The sequence below is a fragment of the Mesoplodon mirus genome (assembly GCF_964341445.2).
Source record: "Mesoplodon mirus genome assembly, chromosome: 11".
In the NCBI taxonomy this organism is placed as follows: domain Eukaryota; kingdom Metazoa; phylum Chordata; class Mammalia; order Artiodactyla; family Ziphiidae; genus Mesoplodon; species Mesoplodon mirus.
Genome location: NC_138987.1, coordinates 6,083,426 through 6,109,592, shown reverse-complemented (window position 1 = coordinate 6,109,592; position 26,167 = coordinate 6,083,426). Strand labels below are relative to the sequence as shown.

Sequence of the window (26,167 nt, the reverse complement as noted above, 5' to 3'; positions counted from 1 at the left end):
AATTATCAGTCTTTTTATTTTTCAGGTATTCAGTGAATGTTGGTACTTAGATTTGCTTCCTCTTCAATAAAATGAAGAGGAATGTATGTACCTACATGACCTGGCTTTGAAAATTATGCTTAGTATTGAAAACAAACCTTGCAAACTTTAAAAAAGTTTAACTTAGAAATATGTATAGTATTCTATTCAGAAATAATGTTATTGGTCTAGATGCTAACAACTTTACTGTCAGTGTTAATCTATAAGTTTTGATAAATTAGCCAATGGAAAGTCAAAAAAATTAAGGCAAGAATCATTATTAGTAGATTGAAAGAAGTAACCTGTCATTAACTATTTTTTTTTTTTTTTTTTTTTTTGCTGTACGCGGGCCTCTCACTGCTGTGGCCTCTCCCGTTGCGGAGCACAGGCTCCGGACACACAGGCTCCGCGGCCATGGCTCGCGGGCCCAGCCGCTCCGCGGCATGTGGGATCTTCCAGGATCGGGGCACGAACCCGTGTCCCCTGCATCGGCAAGCGGACTCTCAACCACTGCGCCACCAGGGAAGCCCTGTCATTAACTATTAATCACACTTGCTTTTGATGTTGCAACTGCCTGCAAATAATGTGGAATGGTTTCCATTTGTATGCTCATGCTCGGTGCGCTCATACTGGCTGCAGTCATGGCGGGCATCCATTTGTCTGCACAATCCTCATAGAGCTTGGTAACCATTTTTGATGGCAAAGGTCATCAGCAGAATAACCTTGTTAGGCAACTAAGTTACTAGGGAACACAAATCATAATAAGAGCATCACAATGATACTTATATGGACTATTTTTTCAATTTTAGAATTTGACTTTGTTTCTTCTCAAAGTGATTTTCTCAAACTAAGATTCATATGTAGTTATCTTTAAAATATTGCAGAATTCTCAAAAATAACTTTCATCCTAATTGTTATATATATTTGTCATCAAATTCTTTTCCTTGGTATAATTTTTGGAGAGAAAATATGTTACTAAATCAAATATGCATTTGTATCATACAAATACCAAATACGCTTGATTCATTAGCACTAAGACTATAAAGAATATACATCAAGAGAAATAGAATGGAAAACTGCCAATATATAAAATTATTATTATTAACCTGTTTGTAGTTTTCTTAGACTTTTACCTCTTGATTATTTGTCACACATAGGAGGATTTATTTGAACAATTCTCAGCACTTGAGCTTAACATCACTGGCTTTGTGAATCTAAGAAGACACACACGAAATGACATGCATTTGAGGTTGGTTTATTTTGGTACCCACTATCTAGGTTTTAAAGAGAGGAAAGACTTCTTAATGGATATCCCTAAAGGAGTGATCTGTGACCTTCCTCCTGGGCATAATTCAAATTGTCGCAGGTTTCTGGTGATAATACCGACAAAGTTTCCTTTTATCCTACATGTTCTGAGATATCTCATAAGTTTTACACATTAAAAAGCTGTCAAAAATGCCTCCTTACATATATAAGTAAATTCCAATTAACTGTCATTTCATGGTGGATACTTTACAATTCAGCAACAGTTAGAACTTCTGTTAGTTATCTTGACAAATCTGTTCCAGATCTATTGCCCTTTGAATATTAGAAACTATTCAGTCTTTTAACTTCCTTTTATAAAATGCAGCCCTAGAAGGCAGCTATGTTAACATGGAAAACTGGGTATAGAGCAGACATTTTGAGTTGATGCTCAGGTCAGGTATTGACTAGTTTCCTATTCCTGACCAAGTCTGTTTCCTTATCTGCAAAATGAAGATGATGATACATAATAGTGTTAGTAAATGAGATAAAGTATGTGAAAATACTTTGTATGTACAGTGTAAATTACAATGTATGTGAGTGTCGATTACGTGCCATTCTCTCCTAAAATCTTGCCTGTGTTTTAAAAATAGCTATATGTAAAGAGCCCATTTTGTGCCTAATGATCTGACGGATGAAAAACACAACAAAGCAAGCAAACAAAAAAACAGGAATAGGAAACCTGATCCAGCCAGCAAAAAGATTTTGGTTAAGGTGGAAAGATAAGTAACATATGTATATGTGAAAAATCAGCACGGTTAATTCTACATAAATCCAAACAGAAGATATAGTATAAAACAGGGTACTATCTACATACCTAAAATCTAAAAGTATTCATGTCAGGAGCATGTATAGTTCTTATTTAGAAACACTCTAGCTGATGATTTCTCAATTGAGCCTTGAAGGTAGGACAATATTTACACTGATGGAAAGGAAAAAGAGTCTGACTCTGGATAGGAGATCCGAGGCAATGGAAATGTTAGTGAGTGGGGAATGAAGATGAAAAATATGGTATAAGGAGAAGATGAAGAAAGTTTTCTGGGAAGAAGGGATCAATTTTGGGAAGAATGAGTGACTTGGAGGATGAAAGACTGATTGCAATTGAGACACTGCAAAGTTTGGAAGGGAAGGGAAAGAAAAGGAGGATGAAGATGACGTGAGTTGAAGGAAGAAGAGGGTCATGAGCGGTCCAGTTTAAGATACTTAATTTTGAGATAGTACTGTGATATTCGAGTACAGATGTCTACACTCTTAAGCCACGAAATTTGAACTTTTTTTCCTTCTCATTGGATAAAACAGAAGCTTAGAAACAAAATGCACTGGATATATTTAAGAAAACTAAAATATTCCGTCTAGGTCAGTGTAAGCTGCTATAATATAATATACTATTGAAGAACTGTACCTCATGTCTTTGTGAAATGGACCACAGTGTCTTTCTTAATGACATATCATGCTGATCACTGTTATTTTACAGAAAAAAATCTTGAGGAATATTTAAGGTTTTCAGAATCTGAATGTTTTTAAATCTAAGAAGATTAGCTAAAAGATGATCTGCCATGAATATTTTTACTATTCAACATTTTAAACCATGGCAATTATTAATATATCATGTACTCAACAACACTTTTATTTATAAACAAATATAATTCAAGGAGGCTCTTCATTATCTTCCCAGACACTCTAATCAATACTACTAATTCCAAGGACTTGTTCACTCTTTCCCCTCAGGTTGGAAGTCCCATAAAACTTCAAATAACTTATTTCTAAACCCAGATGAAGTCCCAATTTATTTCTAAGTGATTTTTCTCTTCTTACCTATTGTACTATATACTCTTCACCTTTATTTTTTATTTTTTTATTTTTATTTATTTATTTATTTATTTATTTCCCGAGGGTGATTTTTTTTTTTTTGCTGTACGTGGGCCTCTCACTGTTGTGGCCTCTCCCGTTGCGGAGCACAGGCTCCGGACGCGCAGGCTCAGCGGCCATGGCTCACGGGCCCAGCCGCTCCGCGGCATGTGGGATCCTCCCAGACCGGGGCACGAACCCGTGTCTCCTGCATCGGCAGGCGGACTCTCAACCACTGCGCCACCAGGGAAGCCCCACCTTTATTTTTATACTGTCAGTTACCTGTTAATTTCACCTGTATTGTAAGCTCTTCAACCAGAGGAATGTGTTTGATGCATTTTTGCCTCTGTTGAGGGTGAATCTTGATCTTTTTGGCATCTTTACCCTTTGACAATCTGATGACCTTATTCCCCAGAAAAAACATACCTGCAAACATGCACACCACGTTTTCCACATAATTTCAAGGAAAATATTCTGAAACCCTTGAGGCAACATGGATGCCAAGATAAGATATCCTAATTGAATTAGTATTTAACAAACATCCCTGGACAAAGTAGGAATTCAATATATGCTTTTCAACAGATTAACTACAGGTAACCAACTCATTTTTTATTGGTTTAACAAGATTAACTGCACCAGGCACTCGGGGAGAACTGCGGCAGAAAACTGATCACCGTCAGCTCAAGGAGGGGAGAGAATGGGAGATTTAGGAAAAAAGAAAAGCGTTGTCCTTAGGTATTAACCTAGCTACAGCAGTCTTTTTCTAGCAAGGATTTATTACCAAGTACACATTTCTTATAGAGAAGCAGGTAGTAAATCTGTGGATGCGGGAAACCTCAGAATACAAGATGAGCCTTAAAGAACCTTGTGCTCCGAAGTAAAAATAGAAGTGACAGTGAGAAGGAGGAAGGAGGAGGATATTCTGGGATGCAAATCACAGCCTTGGTTTCCTGATAAAGCATGACTCAGAAGCTACCAAAGATATGAACCAATCACCAGGCAGAGGTATACTGAACAATGTAAAGTGAAGAAGAGTTCAGAAGGTAAATGCAAAAAGTGTTCTCCGAAGCATTTCAAGAGTGAACAACTCCAACAAGATTAGTAAGAATAATAATAGCAATTATAGATATAATTATCATTTATTGAACATTTCTTTGTGTCAAAGAATCACTAATATGATCTTGCCATACTAATCACTTTACATGCATTATTATTAAGTTGAATGTTTTATTATCTCAGCAGCTTGAATATGTTTATTAAACCTTACTTACACCTACTTTACAGTCAGATATGTAGTCTTCTACATACAAGGGCAATACGTAATCTTTGTAAATCATAAAAGTTGAAACAAAAACCCTCTATTTTAAAAAATGATTTAAAAATACTTTTATATTGGAAATTGCACTAATTTATACTTTTTATTATTACTAATAATGATACTAATTAATTTTTCATATGTAGTAAGTTTGATTACTAACTATAATCTCAACATAACTTAGTTTAAATACTCTACTAATAATAATTTGTGGGGGGGTAAAATTTAAGCATGCCTCTTTGGAAATAAAATTTAGTTAATTTTAAATATTCCATCCAAAAAGGTAAGCTTTTTCTCAATAAGCCAAGAATATCACATTTGGGATACATAATCAGTGCTCTCAAGCAAGCAATAATGTATTTCTCCTAATGAAATTTCTAGATATTGAAATTATGTTTTAGCATCTTAGGGGAAAGCACATACTTCATTCAATTAGTAAACTTTTATTGAATATCAACTATGTGTGAGATATTGTTTGGGATATAAAGATAATTAAGATATCTTCTTAACCATCAAGGAGCTTATATTGTAATAGGGAAGGGAAATAATGTACACAAACAACTATTTTATAAGGGTATAAAGTACAAGTGTCATTGGAGGTACCTCAATTCCACCCTTTGGCATTCCCAGACCACACGACTAAATAGCACTTTATAGATCATGAAGTCTTGTTGAATGACTTAACCTTAAATAGCTTATATCTGTTTATCCACCATGTCTTTTATTTAAATATTCATTTTCTTCACTTAAGCAAAAAATAATATACTGTTTTGTATTTTTCCCTTAAAGTATTTTGTGGGTCTTTCTTAGCTTTTTAACTATATTATAGTCTCCTTTTAAAAAAACCTTTAAAAAAATCTAGAATATCTGGCTGAATGCTCATCTCATAGTAAACAAGCAAAGGAAAAATATTTGCTGATGGTGTACTGAAACATCAGGAGTATGTACTGACTAAAACACAGATCATCTCAGCTATAAGGGTTATAAATATCTTTTAATTCTGAATTTGTTGCTACAAATTTGACTATGATAAGCACTATTTGGATGATGGCTAATTTTAGAGAATTATATCAAATGTCTTCTAAGTCTCAAAATCGGCCTTCAGTAGGGTGGGTATCATTTGGAATGTTGATATTGATTTATTTTTGTTTAAAATGAAATTAAATGTAAAATATTGAAAAGCAAAAGCATTCTGTCTAGAAAAAATTTTCTTCAAAAGCAATGCCAATCCAGGTATCTTATGGAAGATGGCTTTTAGAACTCATTGCACTCACTCTATATTCATGAACCCTTAATGCTTCTCTTCCTCTAATGTTTGGGAGTGCATGAGTAAGTCTTTCAAGCATAGAAAGAATAAAAAAAGATTTTCTCTGCCACTTTCCCAGATGCCTTGAAGTTAGACCAACTTTTATCTGCTTGCCTCAAAATAAAGATGGCTGGGAAATGCATGTATAAAATGTTCAAACAAACAAACAAACCCACAAACAAACAAAAAAACAGTGTTATGATAACCTTCTATGATGGAAATTAAACCCATTGCTTTCATAAACATTCTGTGGTAACGTATTCCTGAGCTTTCCACTGCTCTCTTAATGTACTTAAAGGCCACAAAATCTAGGAAACAGAGAGAGAAGGTGCAGGCAATTTCATTTCAAATATAAACCTACAAAGAGCATATTTTCCCCTTGCTTCCACCCTTAACCCACTCAGTCTATTCTAGCAAAAACATTCTATTCAAAATGATCATTAAAAATCTAAGTTGGAACATGTTACCCTTATGCTCAAAACCTTCCAATGGTTTTTCCATCTCATTCAGCATAAAAGCCAAAGTTGACCCAGCGCTCTACACCATCTGCCCTCATGTTACCTCTCTGAAATAATCTTTTGGTGCTTTCTCAGCCTGTTTCACCTGGACCACAATTGCCTCCTTTTCTTTCCTTGAATCACCAGGCATGGTCCCACCTCTTACCAAAGCTTAATTCCTCACCTCCTTCAGATCTGTGCTCAATTATGACCTTCACTGAGGACCCTATTTAAAAATGCATTCTGCCTTCATTTTCCCCCACCCACCACAACCTGGCACTCTCTGCTCTATCTACTTGTTTTTTTATCTTGACTATTTTGATAGTACTTACCAAGATAAAACATACGACCAACAAATCCCTCTCTTCCTTCCTCCCTCCCTCTCTCCTTTCTCCTTTCTTTCTTTTCTCCACTTAACTTCTTTTCTACCCCCCCAAAAGATAAGCTCTTGGAGGGCTGAAAGTTATTGATACTGAATAATTTTGAACTAATGCTCAGAGGTTTTTCAATTAATGAAAGAATAAATAATCTAGATTCTATTGGCTTTAAAGCCACCCACCCCTCACCCTCATGAAACTGAGTCCCAGCTATAACACCTAACAGCTATGTGAGTGTAAGCAGATAGCATCATTTCTCTGACCCTTAGCTTTCTCATTTCCAAAATGGTCATAATATTGGTACACACCTCACGAAGAGTTTGAAGTAGTATTAAATGAGTAAATACTTAGAATAGCAACTGGCATGTAATTAAAGCTCTCTACATGTAAGCTACTATTATTAAATCAACATATTCTGTAAAGACCCCTAAAAACTTCATATTCCTTCAAATATTTTCCATATCCTTTCTGTTGTAAAGTACTTGTCATGCACCCAAAACAGGCAAGATCATTCTTAATGTTTTACATTTTGAAATATTTTAAAATCCTTAAGATTAACATATTGCAGCCCCCAAACAAAGACATAATAAACGTGATTATAAAATGTTATTTATAAGTGTCTGAACATTAAAAATACTACAGAAGATTATGCTCTCTAATGATAATTACTCATTTTAAACAAGATATTATAATATCTGTTGACAGATACTTTGCAATATGAGAAAAGTAAAACTTTATAAAAATCCTTAAATATGATCAAATCCATAAAATCATTTAATATATCTAATGTGAATTGTCACAATCACAAATTATACCAGAAAATACTTAAAATTATAAAACTGATTTAGCTTAAAGTTAAACTGAATCACTTGCAATTAACATATTTTATAGAATTAGTTCATGTTACATTAACCAAAAGTGTTAGCTATAACTCTTACTAACATGTAAAATATATTATGTACATTATGAAATAATTGTAGTTTGTATGAAATAAAATATTATCCAACATAAATAAAACTGTATAACTTAAAATGTACAGAGCATTGTGTGTATAATGGAACATTAATTTTAAATGTGATGAATGGTTGCATACAGAGATAATATTTCTGCTAGGGGATATAAGAGGTTATTAACAATGGTTGCCTTTGGGAAGACAACAAGTGGTTTGAAAGAAGACTTACTTTTCAATTCACATATTTTTGGATTATTTTAATATTATAAATATTTTTAGGGAATACTTCTTCATTTAAAAATCAAGTTAATACTATATATAAAATAGATAAACAACAAGGTCCTACTGTATAGCACAGGGAACTATATTCAACATCCTGTAATAAACCATAATGGAAAATAATATGAAAAAGAAATATGTATATATAACTAAATCACTTTGTTTTTGTATACCAGAAACTAACACAACATTGTAAATCAACCATACTTCAATTAAAAAAAAATCAAGTTAAAATATTTCTTTAAAAACATTGCTCTTTACTAGCAATAAACCATAATTTTCTAAAAAACACCAGTTTCCAATGTAGAATATTAAACATATATTTAAAATCCATACAGAAAGAATATTTTTTTTTGCTTAGTAACAGAATTCTTCTGTGCTTTGAATGCAAAGGATATTTATGATAAAATTGAGGAAATGGTTAACAGAGAAGGAAGAAAAGGTGGAGAAGAGATGAAAGGGAAAAAGTAAAGCAAAAGATTGATTATCTATTTCAAAGATAGTTAGCATTGACCCAAATAATCCAAAATAGTGGCCCCATTAAAGTGGAACTGGAATAAATTATTATATGTTTTTACTCTTAATTATCTATACATTTAAATTAGCACACATTCATTTGCAACTTATTAGTGAGCTACTGGGATGATTTATTCTAGAGAAGTAAAGGCTGATTAAAGAAAGTAAGTCATATTTCACCCTGGATGAAATGAGTCAACTATAACTAATTCCAGTTCATGAAGATTCATTACCAAGGCTAAACATTAAGTTTGAAGAAAAATAGAAACGCGTGAGAAACAAATGAATAAAACATCAACAAGGATGATTCATCCAGCAATGTCCACCAAAGATTTTTAAGTTCCTATTAGTAAAGTGCTAAGCACTGCTAGGTCAGTTGACATTGAAGATATAATTGGAAACAATATGATAAACATTAATCTTCATTGCTATAATTTTATAACAATGAATTACTATTTGAACTAAAGTACAGAAATATACACATAAATATAAGAGATTTCTTAACACAGTCAATCTCAGAGATTTTTCAGTCTCAGTAATCAGAGTAATCTCAGTAATCAGAGATTTTAAAGCATCACATCAGCGTGTATTTCTTTATAAGTCTCGCTATTTTATCTTTAGCTAGATTTATTTTTCACTGCATTTTTTCAAGTATTTTCTGAAAGTGTGTTTTCGCACCCAGAGGATGTAAGATCAGAGTGTTCCCATTACAAAGAAAAGAAACAAACAAGAAAAAAACTCTATGATGGCATGATTTGGAAGAAACATGTTCTCAAAATAATTGGAAAAAATCCTAAGGTTAAAATTTTAGCAATATATATTTAAAGCACTGTTCCATATCCCACTGAAGATTTCCTTCAATTAAATTTCATTTCATCAGTATCCTCACCTGTAAGATTTGAATTTATAAATACATTTCTTCTTTAAAAGCAGCTAACTATTCAACATCTTCAAACTTATACTCAGGGTTTCCCAAACCATAAAAAAGTTTCAATTACTGTTCAAATCCCTTTCTACCACACGGTGATTGCCAATTCTTGACAATTCTGCAGTAATTTTGAAAAGTGACATATTCATACTCATAATATGGAAAAACTGAACATTTACTCTTGTATATAAAGAATAAACATTTATTTTTAAAAAGCTGGCCATACTTCATTGCTGAGTTTACATCATTAGTGTCTGCCAATAGTAAATACAGTCCACAGTAACCCAAGCATAGGGAGTAGCATGTACTAGGGCCCTGAAGCAGGAAGGAGTTTGGAATATTAAAACTTGACAGAAGGCCAATGTGACCTGAGCATGAGAATGAGAGAAACAACATGAGAAATTAGGCTGGTGAGTAGGAGGTGCCAGATAATGCATGCACTTGAAAGTCAAAGTAAGAATAGTAGAATTGAGAAGGCAAGGTTGGTTTGATTATGGTGTGGCAATGGAGATAAAGAAAAATAATGAGATTTAAAAGAGATTTATAAACTAAAAATAATAAAGATATCATATATTTTAGACTTGGGGTTAAGAATGAGAGACATGAAAACAAAGATGACTCCCAGGTTTCTAGATAACACAACTAGATGGATGATGGAATCATTCATTAGGATCAAAGACACTGAAAGTTCAGTTTTTCCGTGGTAAATACGAGGTGCCTTTGAGACATCCAAATAGACTTGTTAAATTGACAGTTGTACTATATGTCAGCACTCCTAGTACGACAGAACTGACTTAGCTCATCCACCAAAGTTCCCAGGAGTGCTGGCATCCTTAATAAAATACATATCCCGTGTTTGAGATTCAGGTTAAAAAAAGAGAGAGAGAAGATTTCATTAAAGAATGAACTAGGCTTCTTTCATGACAATAGAAAGGTCTCAGAGTGCAGCCCGTGCATCACCTCCTCTGTGAAGCCATAGCTGTCTTGACTAACTGATCATTCACTCTCATGTGCTTTCAAAAAGCTTTCACTTTTCTGTTGCAGCTAATAAAAGAGGCTTCAAGAACTTGGCAATATCCTCTCCTTTCAAGGCCCAAGTTGGGGTGGAGGGTGTTATACTTCCGATGCGCTTGTAGTTACAGGCCACGTTGACTGGATCTAGCAAATGGTCTGTGACCAGAAATTGTATATGCCTCTTATAGGGTCAAAGTAGTTAATTTTCTCACTGGATGGTGAGGAACTGTCCAGCGCTTCCCTCCCAACTGCAATGAATCCTTAATGTCATTGTATCATTAATGCCGTTATGTTGAGATGACAGTGTTATAAGTCATTGAAGCTCTCAACATTCTGGGTCCCTGAATGACTTCAAATCAGAGGGTCTTCTGCCAACCCTCCCCCGAAATACACACATACTTTTCCATAATGGTTACATAGTATAAGCAAGAAATAAGGCTTAGATGTTTAGGCCACTGAGGTTTTCCTATTGTTTGTTACCATAGCATTTCCTACCCTATACTGATTATTTCACAGCTCACATCTGAATATATTATCACTACTTGCTTATGATGTCTCTCTTAACTGAACTACACTCTTCTATAAGTGGTTGACAGTGCCTGAGAGTTTGTACTCTTAAATATTTTTGAGCAGCTTGATGAATGACTGAAAGATTGAGGACATAATCTCCACCTTATCCACTATCATGAGAAAACTCACATGGATAGTAGGAAAGCCAAAGAAGCATTACTGTGCTGAGCCACTTGAATGTCTATTACCTTGCAGAGATATATCATGATCAATTACAGATCCTCTCCGGTTAGCACAGAAGGGTATCAGAGAGATCATATTGTAAAATCACCATATCATAAACTTAGTGACAGATTGAGAGTTTTTATATTATTTGCTTATTTTTATATTTGAATACAAAACTCTAAATATTTATGCTTAGTCTTCATCATCTGTTGGTTCCATAGACTAGTTCTGTATTCACTACTTTAAAGAAACAGAAATAATCTCCTATCACATCTCTGTATTTTCCTCTAGTCTGTAAAAAAGTTTATTTTAACTAATGGCTATTAACTGAATTCCTCAGAAGGTAGCAGACCAACATAAATCTGCTTGGTTGAGAATGACCAGTAACAGCATTGGTGCCAGATTCATTGTGGGTTTAAAAAAAATACAGTGTAAGTTCACACAAAATCACCTGTATGTGAATACAGCAAGAGCATCTTGGTCTGGGAATTCTATTAACTTGTCATCCATTTACAGTATGATGATACTTTATGTTCCAAATAAGCCACTGCAAGTTCCTGTATATCCATTATATACTTATATATGCTTAATGGGATCTTAAATATACTATACTTTTTTGAAATTGATAATACTTTTTTAGGAAACTGTTTTTAAAACTACAGATTGCTATCCATTGGTATGCTGTTACATTAACTTTGTTGGTCATGACCAGTATTTTTTTTAATGAATTAGGTAAAAAAGAGAATTGAAAAGGAGGTATCAGAATACAACACTGGTAAGAAATACTTCATAGAACTTTTGTTCATATAGTGTGTATGTGTGTTTGAAAGCATACTGTGTTTGGATGTCATTCAAAAACATTAGAAAATATAGATTTAGTGGATTCATTCACTCTGTCAATAAACATTCTATGGAATGCTCTCTTCCTAATGTTTGTCAGGCACTGCAGAGTCAAAAGATGATAAAAAAATATATATATATACACACATCACTGCAAAATCCTGAAAAACTTGCACTTAGTGGAGTGATCACATAGTTAAAAAATCCAAATATACTATATATGCAAGTATATATATATATATATATATATATATATATACACAGATGTAGAAAAACATAAGATATTTAGGATACAAAAGAGCCTGATTTCCACAGATAAGGAAAAGTTTATCACTTACTGACAAAAGTGGTCCATTATAACACTCTTGCTATATTCACATCTAGATGATTTTGTGTGAATTCAGCAAAGAATACTCCCTTTACAAAATATGTTATTATCAGCATATAATGTCTATAGGAGTCTTAGGGGAAAAAAGAGGGCCATTTAAGATTGACACTGTAATTATTACTTCATTACTGCTGCAGCATAGGGAGTGGTACTGCAGTACCACTCGCAATGTTAATATGCCTCTGTGAGCACGTAGTTTACTATCACAGAGTGACCTAGGTAGACTTGGGTTACTGAGTTCTTGAAACCAGGATATGAAACCAGATAGAGGAAAAATAATTTCCGGTTAATGCTCTGAGACCTGTGCTGTCTAAATGATAATCGACACAAAATGATTTGTTTCATTATGCTTTCAGTGTTTATTTACTTTTGTTTCAAAATCTAAATTTGAATTTTGTTGGATATAATCAAACATATACTCAAAAGGAAATTAAATTGAGGGAAAAAACATTATTGTGATAAAAAACCAGGGTGTTCACTTAAATTTTGAGAAACAGTAAAATTGAGGGTAGGCTGTGTTCCCTTAGAACTGAGGGCAAAGGAGAAAGGTTATTAAGATTTAACAAAAGATATACGGAAAGTGTCTAAGGAATCTATGTCATAAAAGAAAAGAAGTTACCTTTCTAGAGAAAATGGAAGATAAAAATATATGCCTGTAAATCACCTGAGAGTGCATTTTGAAAGTCAGGGTGGAAATAGTATGTATTCCATGACTGTAATCATAAAATGTGTAAGCATGATTACATAGACTGGAAATGTATTACACAGAAATAAGATACTACACATATTTAAATAATGTTGAGGTGACGTGATCGTCTTGTTTGGAAAATTTCCTTAATAATGTTTGTAGTTTGCTTTTAGTTAAAATATTACCGCAGGGTTACACTCATGAAGCCAGCACCTTTACAACTTCAGCTACATTTGCTTTTTTCTCTTTTGTAAGTAGAACAAACTCACCCCCACTGCCAAGCTTCTGCACTTAGGATTTCTGCTGTCTACTGTGCTCTTCCCCTGATGTTTACATAGCCGGATCCTTGTCCTTTCATGCCTCAACTTACATAGCTTTGGTTGACCAGAGTCCTTGATTTTACTGTTTTATTAGGTTGTTTTATTATGTAGTAGCATTTCTCACTATTTGAAAACTACCTTAGTTATCTTTTGTTGTTATTTTTAACTATTTTGTCTCCTTCCCTAGAATGCCAGCTTCCTAAAAGCAAGGAACTTATCTACTACATTTGCTTCTATATTCCCAGCACTAAAATAGCACCTGGCATATAACAGGCACGCCCTGGTGCTTATGGAGGAAGTGCATTATTCCTAAATAACTCCCTTTCAGTTTGGGGTATAGCAAGGAAAAATGTATAGTGTTTTTGTGCAAATTTATTTTATTGTATCTGTAGCAATACATAGGTAGTTAGGGTAATCATAAAATAAAACTCTATAAACTCCTGAAAATAACCAGCCTTACTCAAAACCAACAAAAATGTAAGGTATTGACATATACACAGGTGGCCTTGTACATATCTTTAGTTGGCAGTTCTCAGACCTACTGAGCTCTGAATCTAAGAATTCTCAAATCCTATAAGGATTTTCCCACTGCATTAAAAAAGAGGAGGCCAAAGCAATAAGGCAACGACCCAACTAGAGTTAAATGACACTCAACTCAGCCCTCAGCCCCTGATAGGCAGCCTTTTCACACTTCTATAGTCATACTAGTTGTTTAATTATTGACTACATCCACACCTGTTTGTCAATGACATTGCTTCAAGCCTTCTCAGGGCCACTCCTTTCTACATCCTCAACTACTATGGACCTTCCCCTAGAATTCCCTGGATCTTACCCCATCAACTAAGGGGTTAGTGCCAGGAAAAATAAGGGCCCTCCAGGGGCCTGCTCCAGCATTAATGCCAGCAGGCATCCTCTCGACCGGTCAGTGCCCATACCTTATGAGCTAGGCATTTGTTGTTTTGCCTGCTCTAAATCTAATCATTTCCCTTCTTTTAACAGCAGAACTCTCCTTCTATGTAGCTGAGTGATGCTTTGTACAGCTCTCAAATCCAGGGATGACACAAGGCTCAGCTTAGAAAAATATGATATTTCACAGCCTTCACCATAGTGATGAGTCTGGGGCAAGTGACTCAAGTTGTTCCAGTCAAGATTATCCTAGAAATTTTTGGAAAAAAAGATGCTCTCTTTACATGGAGATTTCTTATGTAAGCCTGTTCCCTGGGAACATTCTTACCACTGTAAAGAAAGAGCCTGATTCTAAATAAAGCAATGGCAGGGAAAAGTAAAATTAAGGAGGTAGGGATGGGTGGGAGGGTGGGGGGCGATAGGCCTGGTCTTGATCATATAGCTTGATTTCCTATTTCCAGCTATGATGAAATCCAGAATATTCCTGGATTTTATGGTAACATGAGCTCTAAAATCCCTTTTCTCTCTAAACCATTTTGAGTTAGGTGGCATTTTTGAAAGTGAAAGAGTTCCTGACTAATAAAAAAAAGGGGGCAAGAGTGGTCAGATCTGCCATTTATTAACAGAGTACCAGACAATTTGCAAACATTATTACGTTTCCATTCCTGGTGAAATGAAGCTTTTAGTAGTGAAATATATTACTGAAGCTCACCATGCCAGAGTAGGTCTTTACACCCAGAACTATGAGACTCAAGTTTCAATCTTTTAGCACATTGCCATGATGGTCATATTGACTCAAACTATGAAGTACAGTTTGCTTATGACTCTTCAATTTCTTTTGATCACTTCTATCTGTTTGCTTCCAACTGTTCTGCATCTTCTACCACTGAGGAGTTTAGTGTTTATGACTTCTTATGGTTGAGTGTTGGCTCTAGAAATAGACTGCTTGGGTTTGAATCCAATTCCCTCTACATAAGAGTTGTATGACCTTGGCAAGTTACTTTTCCGCATTTTTCTCATCTAAAAATTATAGAAAAATTAGTACCAGTCTCAAAAAATTCTTGGGAATATTAAATGGAATCGTAGTAAGAACAAGAGAATATGATTAACTTGTGTTTGTCCAAAAATCCCCATAAATACCTGTCTTCTTTTCCGATTAATCTTGCATTCTTTCTATAAGCCTTTTCCAATTAAAACTTCTGTTTCCTTCTATCAGATCAGCTAGAAAGTCAATTATGATAATCCACATTGCAATGTGTATACCTATTGGCAATCATTTCCAAATGTGTTTGATTCTTAACATAAAGAATTGCCAATTGATGGATTTCACATTAGGGCTGGATAATAATTGGGGCTTGAGTATGTTCCCTGCTAGCCCTTTCTATCTTGAAATAGGAGAGAAGAAGCACCAGTAGATTCAACAACTTCCATTAACGTCAGGTTCTGGAAACAGTGAGAAGTTTTATGTGTAAGTACCAATGAGAAAAATAATGAGAGATGAGGTTGGAAAGCTTCTAGTAAAGCTACAACATTCATTTTCTCATCACATCTCTGGGTACTCTAGGAAGTGGCTTATGACTCTGTAGTTTCCAAATAAGGAAACAAATGAGGTAACATCTAATACCACAGTGATACAGCAATGACTAAAGGCCAACTGAGCCTAGTGACTCAGGATTGGTGAATTGTCTTATGGATTAGAGAACTGTTCGTTGAATAATTTTAAAATACAATTTATTCCAAAGTTAGAGTCACAGAAGTAATGACAGTATATTAAACTGTCCTTCTCTTTTCAATGGGAAGAATAACAACTGTATATCCAATATTCAGTGAAGATGTTAGATTTTTGTTTTTATTTTTGATAAGAAATAGCAAACTAGTTCTTATATAGCGAGGAAGTTTAAAAATATACTTGATTTTTTTCTTGATTAACTGCTGAGGCAGTATGATTCAGCAGGTGGAAATTATAAAAGGCTTCCTAAGTGTGTAATTACAGCCAGGTGACTTAACTTCTGAGTTTCCTTTATTGCATCTGTAAAATGGAGACTCCATTATCAAAATCAAATAAGGCAACATAATATTTTTTAAATACAGTGAGATACAACTGTTGTGAAAACAATGATGTAAAAGTTACCACTGGAAGAACAAAACAGAGGAAAAAAGGTGCCTAAAAGTACATGATGTTTGGAATTTTAAACATCATTGTTTTATCTCTCTTCAATCAATTTTGTTCTAAAAATTACCAGTGGGCTAGTCTTTACATGTAAGTCCTTAAAAACATTCAAATCATGGCACATTCCATTTAAGTGTGCCAACTACTTAAACAAATTAAGAGGATGCTCCCTTATTTATCTATACAAACCTTTTGTGAAACTAACCTGAAATGTATACAAACTAAGAGTGAATTTCTTGGTTATTGACAAAAAATAAATTCAGCATGTGGAGATTAGTATGGGGCCTGAGTACCAAGCTCCCAGTGATTCTAGGGGAAGATGATTCGTTAGGAGATGAATAAGAAAGAAAAAAAAGAAGGAAGGAAGAAGAAGGCAGAAAAAAAGAGATGAGAAAGGAACAAAATGGTGGGGAAGGAAGAGAATGCAAGAGAATTGCTATATCACGCTCTTAGCTGGAGAGCTGAACAAATCTCTTCTACTCTGGCAGTGAGTAGTAACACGCTCCAAGACATACGGGTCTAAAAGTCCAGAAGTCAGAGAAATCAAACTGTTGCTATGTGTTCAATATCTAAATGATGAAACAGATTCTCAAAGGCTAACAACTTGTCTACTCCACTCTGTCCTGAAGGAGACGGCTCTCTCCTATCATTAATATTCATTTTGTGGTATCTAGGAAAGGTCCCAAAAGTATCTATGATTCCACAGGAAAAAAACGAAACAAAACTGGAAACTTGCATATGAAGTACTTTTTTCCTCCCGCAATTTAAAAGCAGGGTGGTGTTGGAGAATTTAGGAATATGTTGGCTTTTTGTTGAAATGGCACTTTCTTGAATTATTAAACTCAACTATATCTCAAGGTGATTGTTTGGCATTTTAAATTTAATACTATAATTTAATAAAAACACGAAAAATAGGCAAATTACTTGTACAGTCATGTTGTTAGCTAAGCTTTCAACATAAGTATTTCCTGTACACAGACAGATAAAACTCAAGCATTTTTAGGCATATAATGGTCTGGTTTATAGATATTTATATATAAAACTTTTAGTGGCCTTGGATTCTGAACATTGGCTAAAACAGGATAGTGATATTATTCTATTTATAAAAAGACGCTAGTGCTCTAGAAATATGCTCTAAGGCCCAATGGTTCACCTTATTCATTCCTCAAATCTGATAAAAATGCTAGGGATTAGGCAGAAAGCCAGCCTTGTAAACAAGGATCTGGCAGACACTCCAAGTCAGACAGAGATTCAGAGCTTTGCTACCTTGCCTTTCTCCTGAGAAACCGTGTCAACTTTTCTTAATAATCTTGCTAACGCAGAGCCTGCTTGCTAGAGGAGCTTAGCTAGGCCTTAGTAACCTGTTATATCATTGGTCCTTGTTTCAAAAGCCATTAAGTCATTTGTCTAAAAAAAATTTGTTAATGACTTTCTCCACAAAAATAAGCAGCTTCCATATTTCATAGGTGGAGAATAAGGACCTATTCGCTGTTTATAATACATAGAATGCTGGGGGGCAGAATATCACCAGGAAAGAATATACTTAATCGACTCTTTCTCCTTCGCAAGGAAAGAGCAAACAATTCCAAATTGACATTTTAGTGCGTGTAGTCTGCTGCTGTGATGCTATATTGTTGTTTACACTTAGTTACATTCACATAAAATTATGCCTGAAAAAAGATGAGTAATAATCCATCCTAAAAGTAACCCTATGTGACGCTTCACAATAATATCCAGAGATTCTGTAGATGTACAAACCAGTTCTCAATTATCTGTGATGAGCACGATGAGGTATGTAAATGTTTAAGGGTCTCCATAACAAGACACAGGTGGATCTTGGAAGTATTAAAGCCAAGCGAAGTATTTGAAATTATTTTAAATAATTATCTCAGTTTTGTCCACTGGTGCTAATAAGTTAAAAAGTTATACGGATTCACGGTTTAACAATCTCACCTTTTGCTTGGATCACTTGTGAGTAATCAAAAGAAATTCCATGAAAGAAAAACTATTTTATCAATTATCTAAATCTTATATAAGATTCAACATCACATTTGAAGAGTGTTAACACAAAGTTTGTTACCGCTGAGTATGTTCTGTCTGAGTATTTCTGTGTGCTTATGCCTTCACGTTGACGAAAATATGCCAATAAATCTCAAAGTAGCAATTCCTAAATTCAGTTATCTGCTTTGAGCTAGAGTAGGGCCTGGGCTGATATACAAGGAGACTGGCCCGGAAGGGAGATGGGCCTCAGGTCAAAACAGGAGGCTGTCCCCTGGAGGCCACACCCAAGGAACTGTGCCCAGAGGTGTGAGGTGGGTTTGCCTGCTCTCTTCATTTGCTTGCGACAGAAAAGTTGGCTGTAGTCTGGGAGGGTGTAGGAGGAGGACAAGAGATAGTCTCATTTAAACAACTGCAGCATCAGAAGTTTTCATATTTAAGTAACGTTCCAATTCTATTTGTGTTTAAGTGCCTATGTGCATCTTATCCTTGATTAGCTAGGTGAAGGATTTAGAAGGAAAAGGAAAACATTCATCTATTGCAGGAAACACTTAACTTTTTTAAATTATAAGCAAAACTACATTGAGCAAATAGAGAAACAACAGGTTTAATGGGAAGAGGCAAGACCAAGGTTCAGTACCAACCACAGCTGGATTTGATTAAATGGCTATTTCGACCAAAATTCCTTCTTGACTGAGGCACTTAGCTAACTGTCTTAGGCGCAGTTTTGAGGGCTGCTGTAGGGGGGTTGTAATCCAGTATTTCCAATGAAATGTTGTCTGACAGGGCTGCTAGGAAATGGTATTTTAAGCAAATTATTTCAGAAACCACATTATTTCACCAGATTCTCGTACTAGCTGAGAAAGGCCATTCTCAATCTACATGGAAAATTTCCAGCTCCCATTTTGTACAGACAGCTAAAATATAGAAGGCGTTTATTATCTTCATAAGCTTTCCAATTTTCCAGAGCTCCTCTTCAACAAAATGACTCCCTATGTGTATAACAAATATGTTCAACATACTACATGTGAGACCAGTATAGGAACGATCGGTATCTTTTCTTTCTATCTCCACAATAGCAGTAACCAAAAATGATGAACTCTGACCTCCTCTCATTTACATTACTGGTAAGTTATGGAAACCAGTGTGCCACATCCCTTCCAAGCACTGAGTGTATTTGTAGAGACAAAACAAACCCAAAGAGAATCAGAATTAGTTCTAAACAACTAGAAGTTGTGGTTTAACTAAATACAATTATAGAAATTACAGAAACATTTTTTAATCTGCTTTGCATTTTTCAAAGAGCAGAATACTTCTAACACAGTCATAAATGTGTTATTGTTATGCTAACCTAGGTTTCAGTTTGTCAGTTTGTTTTAGAACTCTCTTAAATATTGTTTTTAGATTTAGAAAGTGGATATTTTAAAAGGAGGCTTCTTTGCAATAGGACCTCTATAATTATTTTTAAAACTGCGGAAATAACATCCCCGGTGCTTACTCCTTCTATAACATAGCAATAATTTCGCGTTGTACGCTTTAAAATAAGAGCTTTTCTTTTTTAAACAATATAGCAAAGGTTGAAGTTTTATTCATATATAGCAAGAAAGGACTGGGTGCTCTCTTATTTCCAATAGATAGCATGACTATACTTGCAATATTATTTAAAATACGTTTCTTTTATACTAACACATATGAGTAGAACGATGTTCATATGTCCTGCTAGCACAGTTCATCTTATAGTCAATATAAAAGTGGCTCTTCAAGAACTCTCCTAAAATGACAGAGAAGCTAAAGGAAAAACTGTTTTCTTCAGATTGGAAAGGTTAAATTCCTTCCTGCTTTAAAAAAATGGCCACACTGAATGGAGAGATTTGAATCAAATTTATAAAACTATTAGGAAAAATGTTGATCCCTCCTAAAGGAATTATTTAAGATACCAATCTAAACCCCCTTACCTGAAAAAGCGATGATAATCATGTCGATTATGTAAAAGATTAAGAAAAAGTTTATCTTTATGCAAATGTTGAAAAAAACACTGAAGAAATCTTAGAAAGATAGAAACTTTAATGCCCTGTTATGTCCAAATCATGTAAAAATGCGATTTCAGTTTGTTACCTGTATATAAAAGTGCATCTTGCACTGGGAGGTGTTTTTTTAAAAAAAATACATGATTCATATAAAAATCACTTCTTCCCTAAGCCACAGAAGGGCTGTATAAATGAAAAGATCTAGACCCCCATTAATTTTGCCTCTGAGTACTCCTGGTCTTTTCAACCAAAGAAATATTAAAAGCATCCCCAAGACATTGTCATCTTTCTTTAAATGGTACTTTTTACAGGAGTACTCCTTAGTTTCAGCAGATTACATGCTACTGTCTATTAGTCTCAAATCCTTTTAGAAAACGTTACATAATATGTATATATATGTACACACGTACACATATATATAGACACATACGTATATATATATATCCTCAAATGCTAGTTGAAATTATTTTTTAGATTGCCATATACTTTATCCCTATTTAAATAGCTTTGATCAATTTCGATGGCAAACAAATTCAGTTAGAAAGCATATCATATATTAAACCTTTGATACGGATGTATTTATGACAAGAAAATCATTAAAAATTATTTTAAATCACAAGTGTTTCAGGTATTTCATTTTAGAAAGCATTAGTTTTTAGCAAAACACTTGTAAAACCCACACCTATGTTATTCTAATGCCGGAAAGTCTAACCTTGGTCTTGGTTTTCTGTGATAGTGACCAAATTTGCTCCATTATGTAATCAAACTGTTTACTTTTACTTTCCCTTCCCCAAATCATTTAATCACTACCATTAGGAAAAGAATTACGATGTTCCAATTTGGAGTTAATGGTATCTCTTCTTAGCTATTACACAAACTGGAAATCCTAAGAGGTATAAGTATTTCAGGCTCACATAATTGTCTGTGTTAAGTGTGAGTTTTTTAAGATTAGATGACTGTAAAAATCTGTTTTGGGAATTCACCATAAATTGATTTAGTATACTGAACTCAAAAGAATGAATTGATATTATGTCCATGGTGTCATTAGGCAAACAGGAAGTTCGAGTTAGCTTTTAGATCTAACACATTCTGTGTTTTATTTATTAATCATCCAGTTCATTTTGCAAGTACAATTAAGAGAAGCTACTATATTCTAGTTTTATTTTCAGTTAGCACCAAGTCTAATGTGCAAACCTTGTACATACCATGCTAACCATTTTCATATTTCTGAATTAGAACTCTCTGACAATTTGACCAGACAGAATAACTAATATTCTCCATTATGAAATAAAGTTCAAAACTACTCTGTAACAACATCTCTATCATGTGGTATTTTATGAAATTAGCATTTTAGGATATCCTCTGTAGGGTAGCAACCTTTAGTTCTGATAAAAATACATTAAAGTCTAATTACCATATTTGCTCTAAAACATTAATAAGATTTACTAAGATATTCTTTTAAAAGGAGAAAAGATGAAGGTTGTATGAAACTGTTACACTAGAACATTTTGTGGAATGACAGGGTAATAATTTCCCATAATATATCATTTAAAGTCTCACTTTAATCCACTCAATATATATTGGAATTAGTTCTGACTTCCGGTATATAAAGGCTTCATTTTTTTGTATGTGAAAAACTCAATACTCATATGCATGTCTTTTACATGTCATTGTTATAATTAGCATTTGTTAAGAGTCCTGAACATAAATGTAACAAACCAAGACCAAACTTTTACCCTTTCTAAGACAGTGGAGAAATAAGCAAGTAAAATCTTTCGCTCGCAGTGAAAAGCAGTTGGTTTCCTTTTTCTACATCTTTTCATGTCTAAACTTGTTAATTCAGTTGTACACACATAAGGCAATTAAACGATTGGCCTTTTGTCCTTATAACCAAAAGGTGGCACCTCTAAAAATAAGTTTTAGCTTTCAACAGAGATACTACATTAAAAAGAAAAAAAAAAGGCATTTAAATGTCAAAGGCCTAGAAAGAAGATCTTGTTTTTGTGACTCGAGGTAATTCTACTTAGATAGGAAAGATAAGTGTCTCAAATGGAAAATGGTTTAGAAAATAACATATATTATGTTGATGGTAAATGAAAGCAGCTCTTCTTTCGGTCAGTGTATAAACTTGTCCACTGAAGATATGTGGTGAAAAAAGTACTTTCTGGGGTACATAGATTAGTGTGGAAGATCAGGCAGAGTTGAGAAAGAAGGCTCCCTTTTCTTATCCGAAGTGGACACGTAGAAAAAAAAAATGTAAGACTTGGCATTTCCCCTGATAAATCAAAGGAAAAGATTTATCTGGACACTAACATCTGCTGATTTCTCTGCACTCATGTAGGATCCACTTGGGATGCTTTCCCATTACATTCAGCTAAGCACTTCTCTCTATCTCCTCCCATCTGACGGTCATCACTTAGCTGAATGATAGGAAAGGAAAGCTTATACCATTGACGATGGAATTAGAAATTTCTGAGGCTGCTGTCAAGGATCTGTCCAACACGTCCCTTTCACTTGACCTATCATGCAAGCAGCCAGGGCACATAGTTGTTTTGATACCTTTCTCTGTATTATAATAAGACATGAAAGTAAAAGCATTTTCCCCTTCAAGATTTTTTAATTTGATGCTATCTTCCCACCATTACTTTCTAAACTTTGTTCCAGTACAAGAGGACTCTTGGCCAACTGAGCTTCCATGCGCCTTCTAAATCGAGTACTGAAATTGTATAAGCATCATGTTTACATCTATTAAATATACTTATTAAAAGAAAATAAGGCAAGGCATGAATTCTATATCTGCGCAACAAAATGCAAACAGCAGAAAGGTAGAATGAAATCACAATTCATATGCAAATGCAGCTTTAACACAAAAGTTAAATGTTTGCATTATTTCAGAAGGTTAATATTCAAGAAAGTCAAAATCACTATGTACACAAAGCTAACTAGATTAGCTTTCTCAAAGTAGAAATCCAAGCCTCCTAATAATACTGGTGTCACTAACAAATGTTTTGAAACTTTACTTTTTTTTTTTTTTTTTTTTTTGCCCCTCAACATAAAGGCCATGCCAAAGAACCTCAGGAAAGTAATAATGTTTTTAAAATTTTTTCTCCACTCGAGAAACCTCTCCAAGTTCAGACATTACCAGTGATGGATAAGACCAAATAGTCAGCCCCGCAGGACAGATGGAACCAGGAAAAGTCAGATGGTGGGCACTTAAAAGCAACAGCAATTAAGCAATTGAAAGTGGGTTGGATCGGTGGTTTATTTTCGTTCCATTTGAAGGAATCTAGTGAGAGACACAGCCCCTTGCAAGCAGAAGATCAAGTCAAACTTGCTTCCCCTCTCTGGCAGCTGGGGCTGCGTGGCTTGCCTACTTCCTTTATTCAGTTTAATTGCTTTTGGTACTCTAATTTTCTGTCTTGTATTCTATCTTGTTCTTTTTCCCCTGGGCAGAAAGAAATCTTTCTCCTTTCATCACTACCCCCCTTTCCTCTGAGAAAAGGCAATCCTTTCCAGGAGGAGAAAGAAACCCTGTGAGTGCTTTGGATGGGAGGAGGGAGACGATGAGAGATTTGAAAGGGGTTGGGTGGGGGGAGGTGAAGGATAGAGACTGGGAGTGGGGGGCGGAGGAGAGGAAATGAAAGAGGGAAAGAAGAAGATGGGGGACGACCAACATCATCAACTCCAGGCTCTCAATCACGGGCGCTGTGCAAAGTGCTTCTCCAGGAGAGGCACATGTGGTCTCATTACATCGCTCACAATAGGCCACCCGGGGCTCCCTGCCCAGGTCTCAGTCTCCCACCGCCAAAACCTAAGTGTACCGAGAACAAAATCTTATGGACGGATGCAAGCAAACAGGCACCGCTGAGATTGCCGCGCCGCTAGTCCCGCTGTCTTACCTGGAGGGAGAACCGGGAGGTGGTGCCGGGCTCCGTCCCTACTGCTTCCCCGTGCGGACCGGTGCACACACGTCCTCTCGCTGCCTCTGCTCTTGGAGGGGCAGCCTGCAACACAAAAGGGGTGTGTGGGTGTGGGTGTGTGGGAGGTTCTCCAGGGCCACCAGCTGGTCCCAGCCGGCCGCCCCCACCCTACACACACCCCTTCGGGCACTGAGCCCCCGTCTCAGTTGAGCACCACCCTGGGTGGGGGGCTTGCCCCGGGCGCAGTCTCAAGTTGCCGCTGCCAAGCGCTGCTGCCGCCGCTGCAGGAAGAAGAGGTGGAAAGACACTGGGGGCAGTACTCGGTCTAGAGCATCCCCACACTGCAGCTTCTCCAGGAATCCCTCCAGTGAGGAGGCGGCCGCCCATCAGCTCCCAGCCCCGGCCGCCTGATTGGTTCCACCTGGGGTACGCTGCGCCGAGGAGCCAATCCTGGCGCACTAATAATAGGTGGATCCGCTCAGCCAACAGCGCCCATCTCAGTTCTGTTAGTGTCTCTCCATCCCCACAGCGGACAGGGACCTGAGGAGGGGGATGTTGAGAAGGGTTGGGGATGGGGGGAACTACGAGGGATACAGATGCCAAGGAGACGTAATCAAGGGCACCAGATAAACCCTCTGGGTAGTCGCAGGAATGCCCCGCGACCTGTGCAGCAAGCTGTAAGCACATGAGAGGGAGACTGCATAATACAAAGCTATTTTTTTCTTTCTTTCTTTTTTTTTTTTTTTTTTTTTTTTACTTTCAATCAAAACCTGCCCTGATACTGAGCATGCCCGGACTGCAACAGCACCCTTGGAGTTCGGATGTGTGTGGGTTTGCAGGCTGTGGGGTTTTGAAAATGTGGGAGCCGGGAAGGAGAGGCAGAAGTTTGTCTTTGGCCATTTGACCCGCTGGAGTTGTGAAAGCAAAGCAGGGCGGGGAAAAGAAAGGATTCCGCAAAAGTGTCCTCAAACTGACACAGGAAGGTGGCCCTCTGGGCTGTCGGAGGCTGATAATATTATCGTGTGGGTTCAGGGGTGGAAGCGGGGGTAGAAAAATCTGAGCCTTGCTAGGTACCTGGAGACTTTTCGTAAAGGGTGAGGTGGATCGGAGATGCAGGGGAAGCTCCTTCCCATAGGTGGGGCCGGGAAGCGCGACTCCACCCAGCAGCCGGGGCTGTCAGGCAGCGGAGAGTGCACTGGGAGTTTCCACTGAGGCGACCAATAAGTTTGTAGACTTGGGTCAAGGGCGACGTTGTTGAGGATGCAGTTTCTGCCAGCCGCCTCCCCCATCTCTCCACCCGCTGCCAGCGCAGTGACGACTAAGGCGTGGGTTCCCTCCCTCCTTCCTCTCTTTCCCCCGAACGATTCTGCTCTGGAGTAAGAAGCTTTTCCCCTGTGACGGCGGTGCTGACCTGATTGCCTCTAAGCTCTAGGGCAATTTATAGCTTGCTAATACCGAGAGATGCCAAACTGGGAGGGTCAGCGTGTGGGGGGCAGGGAGAGCAAGCGAGGCAAGGGGCGGAGCGGAACCTGGCTCGGGGTCGGACCAGTCCTGGCTCTGTTCCACAGGTGCAAGTCTTTCAAAACGCATAGAAGCATTTCTGTCTCTCACTCACTGACCTTGTTTACCGGACTTTGAATCTCTGATTTGTTTTGCTTAGAAATACTTCCAGTTTGTGTAAACTTGATCAATAGCTACAAATGAGAACTCTCCTAACTGGGTTCTTTATTTTACTGAGAAGATGATCACGGCATCTCAGTTAAGGAAATAAATAGCTATCTCAATTCCCCAAGCCCATCCACTTTGAACTGGAGTTTCATTAA

At 36.3% G+C, this 26,167-nt stretch overlaps 1 protein-coding gene across 2 annotated transcripts in view; it reads right to left on the bottom strand.

The window, feature by feature from the left end:
• Positions 1 to 25,499, bottom strand: part of SYT1 (synaptotagmin 1) — a 558,640-nt gene extending 533,141 nt beyond the window's left edge. The window contains exons 1-2 of one of the 2 annotated variants that reach the window (XM_082636133.1): positions 25,419 to 25,499; positions 24,324 to 24,428 (exon numbers count right to left, since the gene is read on the bottom strand). The gene's annotated coding sequence lies outside the window, so the exon portion shown is untranslated. Of the gene's footprint in view, positions 1 to 24,323; positions 24,429 to 24,522; positions 24,637 to 25,418 lie in introns of those variants that run through there. The other variant, XM_082636132.1, reaches the window with a different exon arrangement.
• Positions 25,500 to 26,167: the final 668 nt, after the last annotated feature.